The sequence below is a fragment of the Monodelphis domestica genome, chromosome 1, assembly GCF_027887165.1.
Source record: "Monodelphis domestica isolate mMonDom1 chromosome 1, mMonDom1.pri, whole genome shotgun sequence".
Lineage (NCBI taxonomy): Eukaryota > Metazoa > Chordata > Mammalia > Didelphimorphia > Didelphidae > Monodelphis > Monodelphis domestica.
In genome coordinates this window covers 78,605,793-78,629,231 of record NC_077227.1, presented here as the reverse complement: position 1 = coordinate 78,629,231, position 23,439 = coordinate 78,605,793, and the positions used below count along the sequence as shown (strand labels likewise).

Here is a 23,439-nt window from a genome sequence, read left to right as displayed (position 1 = left end):
ATAGAAACGTGGGCTACTAAATCTGTAAATCCCTGCATATTGACTTAGAAAACTGCATATCCACATTATCTATGTTATTATGTATATATATATATATATACACATGAACATATAATTCTATTGTATTTTGGTTTGTTTCGTGAAATATTAAATCCAATTAAAAAATCCAATCACAGTGAGGAGTAAGGATTCTGACCACTCAGGAAGTAATGTGGAACTTCACTGCCTTTTATGATCTAAGAAAACTTCTTTTTTTTTTTAACCCTTACCTTCCATCTTAGAATGAATACTGTGTATTGGTTCTAAAGCAGAAGAGCAGTAAGGGCTAGGCAATGGGGTTAGGTGACCTGTCCAGGGTCACACAGCTAGGAATTATCTCAGGCCAGATTTGAACCCAGTCTGAGATTCAAGGCTTTCATCTGATACATACTAACTGTGTGACTCCATACAAGCCACTTGATCCCTTAGTGCTCTTGGCAACTCTTTAAGACTTTCCTTTGGAAAATAATGGTACCCATATGTATTGGTAGAGGGAGCTTCCTCACCAGGGGATTCCTTATATCAATGTAATCCCAGGTTCAGTTCCTATCCCACATGTAATGTATTACTTTTGTTGTTTAGTCATTTCAGCCATGCCCAACTCTTCTTGATCCCATTTGGGGTTTTCTTGGCCGAGATACTAGAGTGGTTGGCCATTTCCTTCTCCAACTCGTTTGAATGATGAGGAAACTGAGGCAAACAGTGTTATGTGATTTGCTTAAAGTCACACAGCTAGTAAGCATCTGAGGTCAGATTCGAACTCAAGAAGATAACTCTTTCTCACTCCAGGCCTCACACTCCATCCACTGTGCCATCTGCAGGTGTAAAGAATTACACCTGGGTTCAAAAAATAAGTGTAACATATTACAAGATGCAAAAGACATGACTAAATAATAGTTCCCCTGAAAAAGACTTTAGTGAACTCTAAAAAATAATTCAAGGGTAAGCTCAAAAGGAATTAATTATCTATGATAAGAGCAGCTAAGTAGTATAGTGGATAAAGTGACAGGTCTGGATTTGAGAGGACCTGGGTTCAGATCTGGCCACAGATACTTCCTAGCTATGTGACCTTGGGCAAGTCACTTAACCCCAGTTGCCTAAAAAACATATATATATATATACATATGTATATATATATGTTTTATATATAATAAATATATGTGTATATATATACACACATATGTGTAAAAATATCTATATACACATATGTGTAAAAAGATATATATATATACACATACACTATGATAACCCCCAAAAGCCAGTCTTAGATTGTATTAACAGAAGCAGAATGTCCTGTCTTGAAGGAGCTGCTAATCTCCCTAGTCAGATCATACCTACAGTGTTGGACTCAGTGCCAGGGGGCCACATTTTGGGAAGGATATCAAAAATCTGGTAAAAAAAAATGGTTGCAGAAGAAAGGAGTCAAAATCAGCCACAAGAGAAGTGGTCGTGAGCCCAAGGAAGGTTATTCTGATGAGAAGAGGTGGTAATGATGAGCAGAAGAAGGGGAGCATGATAACTGTCATTTGTTTTCATTTTTTAATTAAAATTTCATCTCTCCCTCCTACCCTCAGCAATGAAAAGTAAAAAGAAAACCCTTGTCACAAATATGCATAGTTGAGCAAAAAAAAAAAATCCTACAGTAACTGTGTCCCAAAAAAAGTGTCTTATTTTGTCCTGAGTACACATGCTAGCTATCTTTAGAGATATTGCAGTTAGCACTGGACTTGGAATGAAAAGATCCAGATGCAAGCCTAGTTCCAAAATCTAAGGTCTCTGAGCCTGGGCTTTGAACCTTGGTTTCTATGGCTATAAAACAGAGATAATCATATTTGCACTACCTGCCTCACAGGAATCCCTCTGTAAACTGGAAAGTACTAAGTCAATGTGACTTGTTATTTATTTAAGTATTGAAGGCTTGCCATGTGGAAGAACTAAATTTGTTTTGTTTGGCCCCAGATGAAGGACCTAAGAGCAAGGGGTGGAAGTGAAAAGAGAGGCAAATGTTGGCTTAATAGCAGGAAAAACATCCTTACGGGAGCTATCCAAAAAGTCTTGGCGGCCTTGAGAAGCAATGGATTACCCATTCCTAGAGGTTTTTCAATCAAGGCTAGATGAAGATTGGAAAAGGAGCTTCTTGCTTAGATGGATAGACTCTCAGATATCTCCAGTGTGAGAATGTGTCATTTTTTTGAAGCTCTTTGGGTTGGGAGTGGGAGGAGGTAGAATTCCTGCAATCAGCTAGGCTATCTGGCTTCATCCTAGCTTGGTCCACATGGAGTGGATTGTCCAGGCTTGGTCTGGTCCCTACCCAGGGTTCTTCTCTAACCTTGGGGGTCAAGACTATAAAGTTGCTGAAGGGTTTCAGGATTCCATTCCATTCCACAATCATTTGTTAAGCATATTCCATGCTCCAGGTACCATTCTAAGCACTGGGGATACAAAGAAGACTGGGGTGTGTGCCCATAGAGTACAAAGGCATCATCAGCGAGAACATGTGAAATGTGGCTGAACAATTCTGGACAAAAATCTCTCCCCCACATACACACAAACTACTATGCATTGAGGGGGGCCTTTAGACCTTTAAGGTGGTACAGGGTGATCCTATGTATCCATGAGGGATTTGAGCCTGTTAATAGGGCAAGGACAAAGACAATTCCGGAGAAGGACTGTGTGGAATGAAAGAAGATTTGGTATGCTAGTATGCCAAGGGACCCAGGCTGGGAGGGCAGGGAAGCAGACATAGGCAGAAACCGGGGAACATTTAGAGTCCTGCCTGGGAACTTGAACTCATGTTCAGGGGAAAAGAAGTCTGGGACAGTACAGCCTTAAATGTCACTGTCCATACTAGCAAAGTAAATACAGAAAAAATATAAATTCATTAGATATAATAGAATGAAACTCATGACTAGAAAGCAGAGGCAAAATTACATCCTTTATTCAATAGCAACAAACCTAACAAAAACCGAGGGACAAGAGCATCACATTTGTATAGAAGTCAGAGTGAAAACAGGAACCATTCTGGGTTAAAGTGAAAAATAGCATGGTTGAAGAGATAGAAGGCCAAACTCAGGGTCAAAGAGAGCCTGAGTTCAAGTCCTGTTTCTGACACATACTACCTGTGTGACCATGGACAAATCACCCAGCCCCCCATGTCTTTCTCAGACAACTCTCTAATACTGTAAGTTACAGAAAGAGTTGGCAAACTATATTGTTGGCTAAGTGGCACCATGACACACAATATTGAGCCTGGAGTCAGGAAGATTCACCTTCATGAGTTCAAATCCTGCCTCAGCCACTAGGTGTATGACCCTGGGCAAGTCATTTCTCCCTGCTTGCCTCAGTTTCCTCATCTGTAAAATGAGATGCAAAAAGAAATGGCAAACTACACCAGTATCTTTGCCAAGAAAACTCCAAATGGGGTCACAAAGAGTCAGCCATCACTGAACAACAAATAGAAGAGCTAGCAATATATATTAGTGGACTCAGGTTCCACATAGAAATAATAAATCACAATTATTACCTGTATATATCTTGTTTGTATTTATTCATTGGCATATCCTTGTCCCCCATTACTCTGTGAGATCCTAGAAGGCAGGAACTATTTTTTGCCTTTCTTTGTAGCCTGCTGCTTAAGACCAGTGCCTGTAACATAGCAGGGGATTAATAAATGCTTGTTGACTTGTTGCCCTGACTTAGTTCTTCCTCCTACCCTCTACCCAAATAAAAGAGAAAAAAAGATTTTATATTGCTATGGGGCATATTAATTTTTTTACCAAGCTTCTGATTTCAATAACAGGGAGCTCCTCCTAATGAGGACCTTGCCATACCAATGCAAAATGGTACCTTCACCAAAACAGTCTTAGAGAGTAAGAAGTATATGGCAGAAGCAGGATTTGAATTCTGGTCTTCTGTACTCCAAAGACAATTCTCACTGTACCACACTGTCTCATGGGGATGAGGGAAGAGAAAGGATATGAATGATGCTTTCTAATAAAGATGACAAAACTGGCCCAGAAACAAGCTAAAGGAGGAATAGGGGCCTTCAATTATCCCAACATCCATTGAGATCCTCATTCTGCTCAGGTAAAGCATCAGATGAAATTTTTTTATCCCTTTCCTCTGTCTTCAAATCTATACAAGTATCAATTCCAAAGCAGAAAAACAGTAAGGGCTAGGCATTTGGGGTTAAGTGCCTTGCCAAGGATCACACAGCTAGCAAGTATCTGAGGCCAGATTGGAATCCAGGATTCCCCATCTCTAGGTCTGGTGCTCTATCCACTGAGTCACCTGGTTACCCCTTCATGGATGAAATTTTAACTTTCTAAAAATTTAATTAAAATTAAAATTAAAATCTAAAAATCTAGTTCTTCAGAAAGTAGAAGAAGCAACAAGGAAAAAAAGCCACAACTGTGAATCACACATCATCATGAAGAACAACAAACTACCCAACAGTACCTCTTGGGTCTTTCACCAAATACTCCTTTATCCTCATAGTAGCTTCAGGGGTCTATTCTTTCCTCATTTTCTTTAAAAAATTACAACCAGCTTCTGCCTCTTGCCCCAAGTACATTCTTATTCTCTTATCATTATTGTTATTTCTCCCTTCTCTCTCACCTGACTTTTTCCCCCTTTTGCTCCCCTCTGCATGGTATTGTTCTGGGGCTGCAGATCCAAGAAAAACCCTAGGATTCCCCTAATCATATTCCACAAAGTATACACTCTAGGAAAAATATCTATAACTGCAAAGGTGGGCCCAGCATGCCTACCCGTGCTATTCATCTCTTATCTGGCATGGTGCCCATTAATAGTCACAACATGCCTGCTGTGGCTTATTATATTTTACACATGATAGACCAAGTCCCTCTCCCCTTGTTCAAAGAGCTAGAAGTATGTATCCACCAAGTAAGTAAGAATGCTCCTGCACCCCATTTCTCAAGATCTTCTTTTAGGGCACCAGTCCTAGTCTTCTCATCACCCCTCTTTTTATCCAGGGACTTAGGGGTTAACACTCCCCACTTCTTTCCCTCTGGTACTAACAATCTGCATTGTGTGTGTATGTGTGTGTGTATGCGCGTGCGCCTGTATGAAATACAGAAAGTAATGCACCAAAAAAGGCAAGCCCTGAGCCTCCAGCTGGAGGCGGTTGCTAAGAGACAGAGGATGCCCAGCTGGAATTGTGACTAAGGTTTCTTGTCTGTGTAAGAGTCGGAAAGGAAGAGGAAGAACGTGTTGGCTGTGATGAATATCAGCCTCCATCCGATTCTGCCAGAGGGAGAAGAGATTTCACTTGGTATTGGAGCCAAAGGGTAGTCAATCTACCAGCTCTATACAGTGATGGGCTCCTGCCAGACGGAGAAGTGGCCCAACGCATGTAGTTAGTGCCTTCTCTTCTCCTTAAAATATCCCACCCCCACCTCCAAGGGAAGGGGGAAAACAGTGTTTAAGAGGGGACTAAAGTTATATGAAAGCAAGCCATTCTGGTGTTTTGTTCTTTAGAGTTAGATGCTGCCGGATCTGAAACTTCAACCTTGGTCAGCCCTTGTATATATGTCCTAAGAACAGATATGTCTTAGGCATTTGCTATATGCCAGGCACTGTGCTTTTAGGGGAGCTTTGGTGCACAGAACTTAAGTTTCCTCATCTTTAAAATGAGAAGGTTGGATGAAATGACCTCTAAGGTCCATTCCAGGTCTGAAACTATGATCCTATGAGCCAATGAACCATGAAGAAGTAGAGCCAAAGAAAATCTTTCTGACACACTCTCCTTTTGAGATGCCCAGTCCAAGCCCCCAAAGCAAGGAAACAAGGAAAGAGGATTGCAACCAAATGAAGCCATTGAGAACTTTCAACAAGAGTCCTTGCAACCAAGTACAAATGACCACAGCCTCTCATTAGCCCTCAAGTTCTCTAAGCAAGGAAGATGATATTCTCCTAAGCAACATAACTTTCTTTCTGCAGAGGGCTAAGGTGAAACAGTAAAGGAGTAACATCCTTCATCGTACACATGAGAAGAATTGTAAGTTCACCAAAGCTCCCCATGCTGATGCCCAGAGAGGTGGTTTGACTTTCTCAAAGTCATATAAGTAAGTGGCAGAGTCAGATTCAGCACCCAAATCATTTGGAAGAAAGAATGGCACAATAGAAAGCATGATAAATTTGGAGGTAGAAGACATGGGTTCTACAACTGCCTTTGTCGCTTACTAACTCTATGACCCCTGGTCAATTAATTCACTTAACTTCTCTGGGACTCAGGTTTCTCATATGTAAAATGGGAGGGTAAGATTTGTTTAGAGGTGCAACAGAGTCATATTAAAATGGAATCAAGAAATGTTTAACAAAATAAGTTTTAAAAAACGATAGAACACAGATAATGTTAATATGTGATTTCCTAAGACAATATATGGCCCTCCAATTGCTTGTCAGCTCAGGGAGTGGGGAAGGAAGAGGGGAGGGAGAGAAAATGAATCATGTAGCCATGGAAAAATATTTTAAAATAAATTTTAAAAATAAACCAGGTGATATGTATGCATGCATCAGTGCCAGCTGAGATCCATTAGCAGTTCAGGTAGAACTGACTTCTAGAGTATTCTGTGAGGTGAACTTGAACTAAAATGTGTAAGAAAAGGGATCATAGACAAGAGAACTAATACAGGGATGTTGTTGTTCAATGACCTTCAGTTGTATTCAACTCTTTGTGATCCCATGCAGGGTTTTTATTGGCCAAGTTTCCTAGCTGTAAAAATAAGGAGTTGGACTAGATGAACTCTGAGGTTTCTTTCTATTTTAAGCCATGGTCCTTTAATCCTGGACAAAGACTCACCCATCATTGGGCATTCAGGTTTAAAGGGAATATGTATAAAAGCACTTTTCATATTAGTTTGTCCATTATTATGGAAAAAGCATCAAAAATGCTGTCGTTTCCCATTACTAGTGCATTTTACTGGCGACCTATTTGGAATAAGCTGTGTAGGTATTTTTTTAAGTAGTGAGGGTGTTGCATGTTCACAGAATTACAGTATTGATTAGTATCACTCAGTTCAACTTACTGACGTTTCCAAACAGCATTAAGAATCCTTAAGAACCAGGAATCTACTTCAAGTCCTATAGTCTTCGTCCCCTTTTCAATTCATGCTTCATCCTTTCTGGTCTAACTTCCAGTTAGTTCTACAAGCTTTGCCTGGACTAGGTTCCTGTTCTGCTCCAGGACTATGTCCATCACTTAGGGTTCCCTCAGGTTCCTGACCTGAGGGTAAAGATGACTTCCATTTGATCCCCAGGTCAGGCTTCAGTAGAAGCTGTATCGATGTTATAGATATCTCCCAGGGGTCCGTAAATGTCTTCCTGGGGCCTCTGTTCTCAGGAATCTTAGCTTCCATACTATCTACCTGTCTCCTTACCTAGCAGTGTAGACTCTGTATTCTTTTTTTTTAAACCCTCACCTTCTGTCTTGGAATCAATACTGTGTATTGCTTCCAAGGCAGAAGAGTGGTAAGGACTAGGCAATGGGGGCCAAGTGACTTGCCCAGGGTCACACAGCTGGGAAGTGTCTGAGGCCAGATTTGAACCTAGGACCTCCCATCTCTAGACCTGGCTCTCAATCCACTGAGCTACCCAGCTGCCCCCTAGACTCTGTATTTTTCACCTCACAGCCTAGGAATTATTCTGGACAAACTACAAAGAATGGAAATTTAGGAGAGTTGTAGGGCTATTCATTTCTGTATTTAAATGGTCTGTGTCTCTTGAAGGTCTTGAAGTTTATAATATATAATAAGAATATATTTTTATATGTAATCATATAATCAATACAGAAATAATAATAATTAATCATTTTGAGACCACATCTCTAACGCCATTAATGTGGAGAATCTTTGTTGAGGCACTCCCTCTTTACATACCAACACATGTAAATATTTTCTCTATAATTTATAGTCTTAGAGCATTGTCTGGCAAATTGAGAAGTTACTTATACAGGATCACACAGCTAGCATATGTCAGAGATGGGAGCTGAACTTGTCTTTCTGACTCTGTGGCAAGTTTCTAACCACTACACCCTAACAATTGGCACAAATAAACCCATTTTTAAAACTCTATCCTACCCATTTCATTCTGCCTTCTCTCTTTTGCCATTCTGAACTCTTCTAGGGGGTCCTGGCCTCAGCCACTCATCTTCAGACCATTCGTGCTATGGACTTCCAAGTCCATGCTATCCATTTCTCCCTGGCCTCCTCCTTCCTTCTCATTTAACAGGTCTCACCTGCTTAGTCTCCCTCTATAGACCTTAAGCTCCTCATAGAGCCCAGAGGTCTTAGTTCCATACTTCTATCAATCTGGGTATAGAGACCATCCCCAGTTCCACTCACCCATACCCAGGCGCATCACTGCAGGGATCTATATACCTCATTCCTATCCCATTCATTGCTACGTGTCAATGCTTAAAACATACAGTCCCCAGTGATCTAGACACCAGTTGAGGCAGAGGCCAAAGGGGGCATTTCTTCATCATAATAGAGGGATAAAATTCTCATTCAGTTGCCTCAGCACTTTCTGCTTTAATACCCCTCATTTTACAGATGAGAAAACCAAGGCTCACAGAACCTGGCACATAATAGATGCTTAATAAGAGTTTGCTGAATCAAGAACAAATGAATGAATGATCGAATGAATGAATGAATGAATGAATGAATGAATGAATGAATGAAAGAACACAATCTGCAATTCATTAGGCATGGGGTGGTATATATAGGAGAAAGTGCTGGGTTTGTAATCAGAATACAGGTTCAAATCCAGTCCTTATACTGCTTATGGAATTAAGGAAAAAAACATTTATTAAATTCTCACCATATGCCAGATACCATATTAAGGGCTGGGAATACAAATAGACCTTTAAATAGAAGCCAATGATCCCAGGGTGAGTCTGTTTCTACATCTGTAAAATGAGGGGGTGAAACTAGGGACTTTGGGTTCCTCGCTTGACTCATGAGCATTATTCCTAAGACCTGGAGTCCCATCCAGCTTCTTCCACAGAAAATAACTCCAATAAGAAACAGTAACTGACGTGGGTGGAAGAAGGATAGAGAGGAGAACCAGTCATTGTCATGGGCAAGAAAGACAGCCAGAAATGGTGCCTCTTTGATAAGCTCTGTGACTCCAAGAGACGTGGAGACTAGACACAAGGGAAGTCCAAGCTACAAGCACAGTCTATCCCTTCCCCCTTTATGCCACACTGTTTTTTCTGACAATATTTACTTTTTCTTGGGTTTCACCTTTGAGGGCTCAGACTATCACAGGTCAGCATCTGCTGCCCTTTTTGACTGAAGAGGAGGGAGGGAAGAAAAAACGTGTAGAGGAGGGGAACCGATTCCTGCATGAAAGGCTCCATTTGCTTGCTTTTCGGGTTTGTATGAAATAGTTGCAGAGACAGAGTAGTACGGTGGGAACAGTGCTGGATTTGGAGTTAGAAGACCAAGATATCAATCAATAAGCATTCATTACCTACTGTGTCCCAAGCACTTAGAGATACAAAGAAAAAGCAAAAACAATCCCTGCCTTCAAGGTACTCACATTCCAAAGGGAGACACAACTATAAATATCAGCAGAGGCAAGATAAATGCAGAAGAGATGGAAGGAAATCTTTGAAGGTAGCTGGGGGCCTGCGAGATGCTTCCTGCAGAAGGTAGCACTTGATCTGAGTCTTGGAGGAAGCCAAAGATTCTAAGAGTCGGAGTCTGGGAGGGAAAGCATTCCAGAACTTGAATCCTTCCTCTCTCACTCACAAGCAAGATGCCTTTGGATGAACTCCCTTTCCCTGGCCTCAGTTTCTTCATCTGTAAAATGAGAGGAGCTGGACAAAGTGAACTCTAAGGTCTAGCTTTAGGATAGGATGTCAGGGGTCCTAGGACCCCATAGAAAGGAGCCCAGGTGGACGTTGAGGCATCAGAATACTGTTTCAGGAGAACAAGTATCCCTAGACTAGATCTTGCAAGATGGCTTTGGGGCATCTGGGGCAAAGCCAGAGAGCCAAAAGGCCATCAGATCCAAAGAGGAGAAAATACTTTGCTGGGCTGATCACCAGGCATGCTTTATTTGAATCCTTACCATACATGATGCCACTTGAGGGTAAGTCTCCTATGGAGCATTTAATGGGCCACTTACCAAGGCTGCCTAGACTTACATATGACATGTAGCAGATGAAAGCTCTCCTCCAGAGTGTAAGCAATTCATCTATTTCAATAGATATTTATTAAATGATGTACACGACTCTACGTGTGCCAAAGAGGCCTAAAGTGCACCCATTCTAGTTACTAAGACATCCATGGGCAAAGGTTTGAGTTGAGTTTCTTGGCACGAGAGGGTCCGAGGGCAGGAAAGGTCCCATACCCCTAATCTGCCCAATAGAGCACCATGCTGAGTGAGGGCATCCTGGACTTAAGAGTTTCCTGCCCTCATATTTCCTTCCCTTCTCTCTCCCACCAGGCACCCAGTGAGGGGATCTTCCTTTTGCCCCCCAAAAAGAGGATCAGGCTCATAACAGCCTTTCATTTTCTGTGGAGCTGTCCATCTCAAGCCCATTAGGCAGCTCCTAATCCCCTTTTAAAATTCTGCAGCCATCTCCACTCTCCACCCCTCCCCATTCCCAGCACACACATATACACACACAGACCCATTCAAGCAGCTAATTCAAACAAATTCAGCCAGTGCTCTGAAAGCCACGGGTGGATGTGAAAATGCAAACAGGGCCTTCTTCCAGCACTGAGGCCTCCCAGCCCTGGATTGATAGGGGGAGAGGGTAAACAGGCAGAACTAAATTGGCACACCATAACACAGGCCCTCTGCCAAACACTGTCACGGCTCTCCTTGGGGGAGATGATGTTGCCAAATGCCCAAAGGGAAGAGGCTTCAAACAGAGATGCTGCCCTCCTCGCTCAGTCCCTTCTCCATGGGGCACTGGGGTGAGCAGTTCAGAGGAGGGCATAGCAGCCTTGAAACTGGAAGAGAAGTTTAGACAAAGACTAGGTGGTCCATGGCTAGTTAGAAAATTAAACATTTACAGTCAGGCTTCTAGGAAACCTTGGGAACAGCCACAAAATGCTAGAGTTAGCAGGGACCTTAGAGATTACCCAGTCTAAATAAGCACTTCTCCTTGAGCCTGAGTCTTAAAATAAATAAAACCCAAACACACACTTATCCCAAAGTAAAAGATTTTAAAGAAATTCTTCCTCCTTCCAGTTTGATTTATTGTGGGAGTTTGTACAAGGAAGGGACATGGTTAAATATGCTTCAAGGGCTCGATACCTGAACCAGTAAATAACTCAGGGTTTATTTCTTGGAGAGATCCAGTACTGGTTCCCTTAAAAGATACCACAAGACCTTAGGGGAAAAGTGGAAACCCTAAAAATCTATCTACAAACTGAGGACTTATCACCAGTGACCCCTCTCCCTTTCCAGCTCTGAGAACATTGGCCTCAACGTCAAGTAACCTCCTTCCTGAGTCACTGCCTCGAGAGTGACTTAAATCAGGAAGGCCAACCTCTTGAATCATGGAGGTCTCAACAGACAGGATTAGCCTCGGAGACAACTAGAAAAACTATTGGCTTTAAGCCAGAGCTGAAGCCATCTGCAGTTTCTAGCTCCACTTGGGCTTTCTAAAGTCAGGCAAACAATGAACCAACAAATATTCAGTGAGCATCTATGAGTATATCCATGAATTAAATACTATGAGGGATTTTTTCCTCATTTTTTATTGTCACACAAAACATACTTCCATATAGGTCATTGTAAAAGTACATGCATACATAACCAAAACCCCAAATGAAACCAAAGATCCACTGATGTGAAAAACCACTCCAACAGTTCTTTCTCTGGAGGTGACTAGCCTTTGCCATGATAAGTCTTTCAGGATTGTCCCAGGTCATTCCATTGCTGAGTAGTCAAGTTTTCACAGATAACCATCATCCAATATACATTCTCCCAGTTCTGCTTATTTCGCTCTGCATCAGTTCCTGCAGATCTTCCAGCTCTTTCTGAAATAATCCTATTCATCACTTCTTATCGCACAATAGTATTCCATCACCAACATGTGCCACAATTTGTTCAGCCATTCCCCAACTGATGGGCATCCCCTGTTTCCAATTCTTTGCCACCACAAAAAGAAGTGCTATAAATATTTTTGTACAGGTAGGTCCTTTCCCTTCTTTATTACAGAAAGGGGTTTTTAACTACAAGATAAGACCCCTGTCTTCAAGGAATTTGGAGTCTAGTTAGGAAAATAAGACACAGATATCACAAGCTCTCTAATAAGCAAAGACTGAATTGGAAGTGTCATAAAGGGAATTCTTTTCTGAGTATAGTTTGGATTGGATGGATGCTGAGGTCCCTTTCAACTCTGAAACTATGACTCTGCTAATATAAATAGGCAAAAATGATTAAGAACTAAATGAGCAGTACAGGCTGTTGGTGCTATAGAATGTTTAAAGGGGGGAGATTAGTGTGGGAGGGAGCAGTGAAGAAAAGCTTTGCAGAAGAGACAACTTGAGTTTGACTTTTAAAGATGGATGGGATTTATACAGATGGAAAGGAGAGGGGCCAGAATGTACAGGCAGAAATGCATTTAGAATTCATTCAGCAACTTCGCCTCTTTTCCCAGTAGTGGGAAACTAGATTGGAAAAATAGGTTAGGTCAAATCAGGAAGACCTTGAATGCCAGACCAAGAGACTCAGACATTTCCCTATGGGTACACTGGGAACTACTGAGCCAGTGTCCTGTAGGATACAGTATTTATTTAGTTACTCACCTAATGTTTTACTTCCAGAATGTGGACTGGTAATGCCTAAATCCTTATCTTTTTTCTCCCTTCTCCATGATCCACAAATCTCTGCATACTCCCATCATCTATAGAATTTTTAGTCCTAAGAACAAACCATTTTGTACTGACCACATGTCTGTAGTACAGGGTACACAATGTGGGATTAGAGATGACCCTCCTAGCAAAGGCTGAAGGAAGTGAGAGCTGAGTTAAGTCTTAAAGAAAGAAAAAACTTCTGAGCAACAGTAATGGTGAAGAAGTATATCCAAGGAATAGAGGATGAAGTGTGGAAATATATGGAGGGTCAAGGTCAGTCCAGTTTGGCTATAATGTCAAGAGTGTGAAAATAAAGATAATAGTGAAAAATGGGAAAGCTTCTGTTTGTACAAAAATATTTATAGCAGTTCTTTTGTGGTGGCAAAGAATTGGAATTGGAAGGGATACCCCTCAATTAGGGAATGGCTGAATAAAATGTGGTATATGATCGCGATGGAATACTATTGTGCTATATAGAATGATGATCAGGATAATTTCATAAAGAGCTAGAAAGACCTACATGAACTGATGCAGAGTGAAATGAGCAGAACTAGGAGAACATTGTACACAGTAACAGCAATATAATGATCCAGGATGATTCTAAGGGACTTATGAAAAAGAATGCTATCTCCAGAGAAAAAAACTGTTAGAATAAAAATGCAGTTGAAACATAAGATTTATCACTTGTTTATTTGAGTATACATTTTGGGGTTTTAGTTTTATGGGATTGTTTACTTATAAGAATGAATAATTTGGAGATAAAAATTAAATTAAATTTTTAAAAAGAGATAATAGTGCCTACCTTCCCTCAATGACCTCAAAGGATGGTTGGATGTCAAACAAGATTATAGATATAAATATTTTTGCAACTTTAAGCTGTGGTATAAGTATTATAAAGAAGAGAAGAAAAGGTAGTAGTGAATGTAGATGGAGTCACTGGGAAAAAAATTTGAAATTAGTCAGGAAGAAGAGTTTTATTATCAAATGTCAACAATTCTACCAAAAAACCATGTCAATAAACATATCAGTGTTGGTATAACTATTTACCTTGTAAGGTTTTCAAAGCTGTGGGCAGATAGACCCTTAAGGCAATAGAAATATTAAGAATTCTGTTTTCTGATCTTAAGTGCCAGGAGTCACTAGTTTTCACCTAAATTATGAACTTCCTCTTCCTACTAAAATTAAAGGGTTGGCCATCTCTGATTGGAAGAGGAGGTGAATTATTTGACTCTCCATTCAAGGTATATGATGATAAAAAAATAATGCTAAGTAAATAAAAATAGCAGTCACTAGCAGCAAACATTGGTTTGCATTCAAGCAAAAGGTAGAGGAGTTATTTAATGAAATATGTGCAATTACTTTAATCAAACCTGCTTTCCTCTTTGGAGTTAGGTGATGCAACTGTACTTACCTAACTAAAAATTGTAATGGTTGCATAGAATTGTTTGGTGCAGCTAGGTGGCGCAGTGGATAAAGTACCTGGAGTCAAGAAGATATGTCTTCATGAGTTCAAACCTGGTCTAGCTGTGTGATCCTAGACAAGTCACTTAATCCTGTTTGCCTCAACTATAAAATGAGCCAGAAAAGAAAATAATCAAACTACTCCAGTATCTTTACCAAGAGAACCCCAAATGGGGGCCACAAAGAGTCAGACATTACTGAAACAAGTGAACAAAGACTTTAGAATTTTCATTGTTTAATGATGTTCAGAAAGCTTTTGTGATTTTGCTTGATGCCCAGTGCCTTGGGTAAGTGATTCTCAAGCTCTTTCAGGCCAAGGACCATGTCAGTAAAGCATAAAGATCCTATGAACTATGGGTTCTACTTGTCTCCTATTTGCCACCTTTCAAAGAAAAACATGCTGCCATCTTGAAAACCAATGGCGGCCCTGTTCTAACTCCCCTATGTGCCAAAAAAAAAATGAAGGCAGAAGGCTTGTTATTTTAGAAACAAGAATATAATAAGACACCAGCCTGCTGACCATCTGAAGTACTTTTTCTCGAAAGGCCACTGCTCTGGGGAGTCTGAGGGAGTAGAGAAAAGTAGGATGTATGAGGAGGAAGAAAATCAGCTGTTCTTGTCCAAGTAAAGACATCTACACAACACTATTCCATTTGACCCTCCCAACAATCCTATGAAGTAGTGAGTAAAAGTATAATTAACTATTTTACAGATGAAGAAACTCAGAATCAGGGAAGTCAAGCTACTTTCTCAGTATCTCACAGCTAGGAAGGGATGAAGTCAGAACCCAAACTTCTGATGATTCAAATCTAGTGTTCTTTCTCTGAGCTTTAAAATAAAAGATCTTTGAGAAGAAGTAAGATGCCAAGACAAATTCTTTTAATGCCCAACTTAGTGCATGAGCTCAGAGATACAGGAATAGAAGGGACGTCAAAGGTCCCCTAGCCCCAATCCTTAATAATAAAAATCAAGTTCTTAGAAAGCCACACTAGCTCTTCCTGACCACTAGGGGATAAACTGAATCATGATTCCTATCATTCAGCCTTGGAGAACCTTGTACTATACATGTAAATGAATCTCATATTTTTCAAAAGAACCTATTATATCCTAGGTGTTAGCATTAGTAAATGCCTAGTTTTTCAAAGGCATTCATTCCCCTGACCTCCAAAAAAATCAGATCTGTCCTCTCTTTGCCTCTTTGCCATTAAATTCAAGTAAGCAAACATTTTAACAAATCTCTACTATGTACAAGGCAAAAGGAAAACTTGTGGTAAAAGAGCTGGCCCCAAAGTCAGGAAGCCCCGAGTTCAAATCCCACATCAGTCATATACTGGATGAGTGACCTTCTTAGTGCCTCGGACAACCTTTTGATTTGTATGAGGAGAATGAATTTCACCATCAGGAATTCACTATTCATAGAATTCAATGGTCCAGGCCAAAGTAATGGATAAGAAACCAACATATACCAGATCTTTAAGGTTTGAGGAATTCATCCCCAGCTTAAATTTCTAGTATTTCTAATCAAAGAATCACAGAGTGTTAAAACCAGGAGAGACCTCAGAAATCATCTAGTCTACTCCCTTCCATTTTACATATAAGAAAACTGAGGCTCAAAGATATTAACGTTGACAGCAAGGACTGAAATGTATGCATCTCCTCACAACCCTCCTTTTATTCTTCCAGATGAACTTGGTTATCATTTTTTTCTAATACTATAAAGAAGTTTTTTGGTAGTTTGATAAGCATGGCACTGAATAAATAGATTAATTTGGGTAGGATTGTCCCACAAACCTCCTTAATGTTCTCTCTACTAACCCACACTGAATTTCAATCATTTGGGATCTATCTTCTTTGTTTTCCCTGGGAGTAAGAATATATTGACTTATTACATTTAGATTTGATTTGATTTTACTTAAACGGTGCCCTTGTGTTATATGGTGCCCTGCTCATTAAATTGTTGGCAGTCGATGGAGTGGTATGAAGCATGAGACTTGGAGCGGGACCAGAAGGACCTTGGCAGTCCAAGGAAGACAGTTCTTCGGATGGACAGAATCTCTGAGCCCGAGTCTGGTCCCACACTGTGCCTTTGGAAGTGCTACAGCCTCTGAAAAGCTAGGGGCCAGCCACACTTCCTTTCTCCAAAAAGGTGTGTTTGCTCGGTTCCAGGGGGCAGCTATTAGCTAACCCCATCATCAGTTTCCCCTCATCTCTCTCCTACCCCCCCCTGCTTCCTCCCACACCGAGCTATGTTCCTTCACAGACACCGAGGACGGCAATTGCCTGACAAATGGCTGAGGAGGTCCTGGGGACGCCCATTTCATTCTGTAGCCTTTATTGTGCCTGCCCTAAAACCAAATACCCAGGCCCCTGTCTCCCTGGTGACACCTGAAGGCCTCCGTTACCTAGCAACCAGGAATAATGGCCCCTGGGAAAAGCACATACAGTTTGGGGAAGGGCAGGCTTTTCTCTGAGCTCCTGGGTATCACCAGGAGCTCTTAGCTTTTACAGGCAACGTCTGGAGGGAAACTGAAGCTGCTTGGTGTGTTTGGTCTTTGGTCCCCATCATTCCACTGTAGCTTTTGAGCTGCATTAACTCTCCCAAGTGAGGAAGAGGTTTACCCACCTGTGGAGTTATTAGCTGACTCTTAATGGGACAAAAGCCTCTTTCAGATAGTTTTCCCTTCTCTCCCTCCTCCCCAGTGCCCCCTCCAAACTCTCCTCCTTTTCCTCCTGTGGCTGCCTCAGAACACTTGATCTTCTCTCTGGCACATTCACCTTGTGCCTGCAAAGAGACACTTTCTCTTTCTTACCCAATTGTCTAAAGAGCTACTTTTGAGTACAAAGATATTCCCATCATGCCTCTATTCAAAAGTCTTTAGCAGGATCTCTATGGCCTGCCGGGTAAAGTAAAAATTCCTCTATGTAATATTTACAGCCTTCAACAATCCTGACTTAAATTTTCTTCAGTGGGACTGGGCTAATTGCTGAATATACAAAGATAAAAAGCACACACTCCTTTACACTAAGAACTTGTGATCTATTAGGCAGGCTCTGATGTGTATACAGATAACACCAGGCAGGGAATGATGGAGGACAAAAGAAAGATCCAGCCAAAACACTTTACGGATCTGGCACCACTCCATCTTTCCAATCTCTTCCCAGAATGTTGTTGCCACTCTCCTTGATGTATTTTATGCTCCAACCAAATTAGATTGTGTTCTCCTCCCCAAATACACAAAGTATTCCAATTCCTTTACTCAAGCTAGTCTCTAAACCTCTTATGCTTGACCTACTGTTGAATTCCTTCCCATTCTTTAGAGTCTAATTCCAATGCTAGCCTCTTCCCGAAGCTTTTTTAAAACCCTTAGCCAGTAATAATCTTCCCCCCTCAGACTTCACATAGCACTGTTTTGGAACTCAAATGCATTTAATGATATTGTGTATTACAGCTCACTTAATGTATTTTCCCCCTTCTAGGTGGCATGTTTCATGAGTGTGGGAGAAAGTGTCATCTAATTTTCGTGACACCCCATGTTCCACATAGAGTAGGCATGTGATAAAATGCCTCTCGTTGCTCCCAGATTAGTCACTGAGATCTATCAAAGTTGGCATCAGGAGGCAGCTAAGAGATTTGATGGATTCAGAGCCACACATAGAAATGGGAGGTCTTGGGTTCATATCTGGCCTCAGGCACATCCTTGCTGTGTGACCTTGGACAAGTCATTTAACCCTGATTGCCTACCACTTTTCTGCCTTGGAACCAATACTTAGAAAAGGTAAGGGTTTTAAAAAAATTGGCATCAGAGCTATCAGATTCTAACATCATAAATAAGGAGCCAGGCATAGATACCAATCCCTCTGGAGAGTAGGAAGCTATATCTGCTCTCCCCATCCAGTGCAAGACGGGTCCTTGAAATAATGGCTGAAAAATTACTGAGCACCCTTCTAGAACTATGTATTTCATCTGTCCCTAACAGAAATCCCTGTCTTCTAACCCTAAGTTCTGAGATTCTACAGGATCTCCATAGCATGCGCCATAGCAACTAACTTACATTTTGAATAAAGCTCTTCTCCAATATCTTTTTTTAAACCCTTAACTTCTGTTAGATTCTGTTAGAATCAATACTAGATATCGACTGTAAGTGAGAAGAGTGATGTAGCATACCAGGCATGTTAGCATCTTGGAAGTATGATTGATGTATTGATATTGAACGCTGTTTGAACAAAATGTACAGATGGGGTAGATGCCCATGTCTCTGTAAGATTTACTGGTAACCACACCAATGGCGGCTGGTACATATATGTATTGTCGTGCATAGGATTTATACATTGATGTAGATGACAGTTTAGGCATTGAATCTCATACAGACCCTTCTTGTTTACAGAGATGTTAAGAGTGTCACCTACTAACATTCCATAAGGAGCAAACACACATGCGGTGACGTTGATGTGAGTGGTATTTTCAAAATAAATTCCTGAATTCGTTATATTTACCTTAAATTTACGAATTGACTGGGTGGCAGCCATTATCTTCCACTGAGTATTTTGAATGGAACCTGCATCAATAGCAAGTCTGGGACCTGATATATCAGCCTGTGGAAATTCTTCAATCCTATGCTGTGTTGTGCATGGAATGTGGTCTGACAAGGTATGAGTTAGGATATACTGCTACTGGTAACTTCCCGCTCAGGAATTCTCTTGTCCTTAGGACTGAAGATTTAGAAATGCAGTAATCAATACTTAACATGACCATGAGTCTGGAATATGAATACATAAGACACAATATCAATACATCAATCATACTTCCAAGATGCTAACATGCCTGGTATGCTACAAGTGATAAGGGCTAAACAATCAGTTAAGTGACTTGCCCAAAGTCACACAGCTAAGAAGTATCTGAGACCATATTTGCACTCAGATCCTCCCAACTGCAGTCCTGGATCTCGAGCCACCGAGCCATCTCTCTCTCTCTCTCTCTCTCTCTCTCTCTCTCTCTCTCTCTCTCTCTCTCTCTCTCTCTCTCTCTCTCTCTCTCTCTCTCTCTCTCTCTCTCTTTTTCTCTCCCCAATACCATTTCCCTGTGAAATTTAGCTCTGTAGACTACCTTGATAATGACCATAACCCTCTCCTGCTACTACCAGGATACATAGGAGAAAAGGAAAACTTATTGTGCCCATTTTATTGAGCCCATTTTACAGGTTTAAACATTGATATTTACAAGGATGAAAAAGTATTTGTTCAAGATCAGTCAGCAGACAAATGTCAGTGTTAACGACCAAAAGAAACTCTATTTATGATAAATACAGACAATTCTGTAGGCAGAGAGATTAAGAAGAGGAGTGAAAACCCAAGCTGGAGGAGAGAGTGGGTGAGATCTAGAAAAGAAAAGAGGAATCCTAGTCCAGAAAGGAAAAGAATAAATGAAACCAGACACACAAAAAGAAATAGGTCATCCTTCTAGCAACTGAAGAGGGCAAACTAGGAATTGAGAAAGGCTCCATTTAAGTAGGAATATGGAAAGATATCCCAGGTTTAGTCAGGCCCTGAAACCATAGGACTTAAGAGCTACAGAAGATATTATGGATTAACATCTTAACCCATCAGTCCCAGTTAGATCCTTTTATCCAAGATTTCCTACCTTGCCTGATGGAATCAGAATGCAACCTTTCCTGTCTTCTCCAGCAGATAGGTGCCTCTTTTATACATACTCTCCAATCAGATATCCCCATTTTCTAATAACTCCTATTCTTCTACCTACAAACACAACCATGTCTACCTTTAAAATAATTTTTTAAAAAATCTAATGCCCAGTGGATTTACGCGTCGGCTATGGGGGGTGGGGGGGGGGGAGGAAAAGAAAATGATCTATGTCTTTAACGAATAATGCTTGGAAATGATCAAATAAAATATATTTTTTAAAAAAAGGAAAAAATAATTTAAAAAAAAACCTTTCTTGATCCTACCATCCTTGCTAGCAATCATATTATAGCTATTCACTCCTTCTTGGCTAAGATCTTTTGAAAGAAACTATATTACATGCTTTTACTTCCTTTCCTTTTACTCAGTTCTAAAGCTTTGGCAATCAGGCTTCTGGCCTCAACATTTAAGTGAAACTAAGCTTTCTCTCAAGTTACCAAAGATCTCCTGCTTGCCAGATTTAACGATCTTTTCTCAATTCTCGTCCTTCTTGACCTACCTAAAGTCTTTGATCCCAATGACTACTCTCTCCTCCTGGATATTCTCCTCTCTAAATTTGCATGGCACTGTCCTTCCTTGGTTTTGCTCCTTCATATCTGAACAGTTCTTAGTTTTTTTTGCTCAGAATCTTCATTCAAGTCATGCCTGCTACCAACTATGAGTATACAAAACTGTGAGTTCTGTCCTGGAACCTCTTCTCTCTTCTCTCTCACTTGGTGATTCTATTAGCTCCCACAAGAAATATATACATGTATGTATATATACATATATGTACATACATACATACAAATATATGACATGTGTATGTATTTTATACATACTTCTATATAGATATGGAGCTATATGTATTTTCATATATAGTTCCAGACTGGCATCACCAACTGTCTTTTAGATGTCTCAAACTGGATGTCCCATATGTATCTGAAACTCAACATGTGCAAAACAGAACTCATTTCCTTTACTCCAAAACTCTTCCAAAGCTCCCTATTCCTGTCAAGTGCATGACCATTTATGCTGGTTCCCAATCTCAGTGTCATTCTCCATTCTTTATTCTTATCTCACATATCTAATTGGTTGCCAAACCCTGTCATTTCTACTTTCTCGATATGTCTCTTCACATCCTCTACTTTCCAGTCATACATTTACCAGCCTAGTTCATAAATCCTCATCTTCTGCCTGGATCAGTGGTGGATCTAACTGGTCTCCCTGCCTTAAATCTCCTACCAATCCAATCTGTCTTCCATGCAACTAACAATGATTTTTCTAAAGCACAAATCTGACCATGTCACATTCCTATTGGTAAACTCCAATGGGTTTCTATTGCCTACAGAATTAAATCTAAAATTCTATATTTGGCATTTAAAGTTCTTTGATACTTTGTTCCTTCCTAACTTTCCAGTTTTCTTTTCTTTCCTTTTTTTCTAAATCCTTACCTTCTATCTTGGACACTCAGTATTGGTTCCAAGACAGAAGAGCAGTAAAGACTATGCAATTGTTATTAAGTGATTTGCCCAGGGTCACACAGCTAGGAAGTGTCTGATATAAGATTTGAACCCAGGACCTCCTGTCTCCAGGCCTGACTCTGAGTCCACTGAGCCACCCAACTGCCTCTCTTTTCCAGTCTTCTTATATTTTGTTCTCCTCTGCATCCCCAGGGATCCAGTTATCCTTGTCTACTATTATTTTTTTTTAACAATATCCCATCTACTATTTCCATTCCTTTTCATTAGCTGTCCTCTGTGCCTGGAGTGTTCTTATTCCTGTCTCTGCCTTTTAGAATTCCTGGCTGCCTTTCATATTCAAATCAAACTCCTTCTGCAGAAGGCAAGAAGCTGGTCCCTTCTACTACTAGAGCCTTTCCTCTAAGTTGGTCTTCTTCTATCTATGTATCTATTTATTTACAAGTTGCTGCCCTCATTGAAATAAGCTCCCTGAAGGAAGAGACAGTTTTGCTTTTCTTTGCATACTTAAGTCCTTAGCTCAGTGTCTGACAGTTGACAGATAGTAATCACTTAATAAAAGCTAACTGACTGAATCTATGATCATTAAGATTTAATTTAATTTAAACCCCTCATCTTACAAGAAGAATGAAATTACTTGCTTAAAGTCAAGCCAGACAAAAATAATAAAGCAGTTCAAGGTTTACACAGTGCTCTCCATACATTATTTCCCAGATCCCCAAGCCTACATTTCTACATTTCTTCTGACTGCAAACCTTTTTCCACTCTACCAAAAAGTCTCTTGGAATAACAGTGCCTTACATTTGTAGAGCACAAAGTGCTTTCCTTGACTTCTTACAAGCGAGATAGTACAAAGAGTATTATCCCCATTTGACAGAGAAGTTAAGAGGTTTGTCCAAGGTCTTGTGAGTAATAAATGGTAGACCCGGGCCACAAACTCCAAATCTATTGCTCTTTCCACTGCCTCACTATAAATGTGTTAATGAGTCTTCTTCATGCTTGTGGTCAGTGAGTGGTCGGTTGGTTAAAACATAGTGCCCACGAGGATAGTCTGTTTATCTACCACATAGCCTAATTTGTTACACTCCGATCTGTGGCCACAGATGGTATCCCTAGCCCCAGCCAGCATTCCCATAAATCTATGCCATCAGTTACTAGGAGGAATAATAAGTAACAGAGCATAAAAATCCATTACTATTCCTGGGAAGGAGAAGAAACCATGGCATCAGGGAAAGTAGTGTCATCATCGTATCAAGATGACAGCACACCTTTCCTCATTTCTTTGTCCAGAGCCATCATCCTTCACCGAAGTCCTACTTAGATGCTTTACCACAGAATGGTAACAACCCTTCCTGTGGTTGTGGAATGCTGTAAATGCATGAATGCTCTGCCAAGGGAGTCCAAGCCCTGGCAGGTCCTACCAAGTTGGAAAGACTTCAAATATGGGCTCAAAGATAGACATTCTGCCTGCTGTCTGAAGCCTAGGTCCGGAAAGGCAAAAAACTGGCCATTAATTACTGAATTATTTTTGGCCACGGCAACTCAAGAAAATACTCTGCTAAGGGACAAAGGAGTTGAAATCTTCATTGGCAATAGAAGTATCCATCCAATGAAACCATGGATCCTTGGAGTATGTATACATATTTATACATATATGTATGCTTTGTATGTATGTAAATCTGTACTTGTCAGTCAGTCAAGAATCAATAGGAGGCAGCTGGGTAGCTCAGTGGATTGAGAGCCAGGCTTAGAGATGGGAGGTCCTAGGTTCAAATCTGGACTCAGACACTTCCCAGCTGTGTGACCCTGGGCAAGTCACTTGACCCCCATTGCCTAGCCCTTACCACTCTTCTGCCTTGGAGCCAATACACAGTATTGACTCCAAGACGGAAGGTAAGGATTTAAAAAAAATAAAAAATTAAAAAAAGAATCAATAAACA

At 40.6% G+C, this 23,439-nt stretch overlaps 1 protein-coding gene across 1 annotated transcript in view; it reads right to left on the bottom strand.

The window, feature by feature from the left end:
* SLIT1 (slit guidance ligand 1) overlaps positions 1-23,439 on the bottom strand; it is a 193,447-nt gene that overhangs the window by 106,398 nt on the left and 63,610 nt on the right. The window lies entirely within an intron of this gene.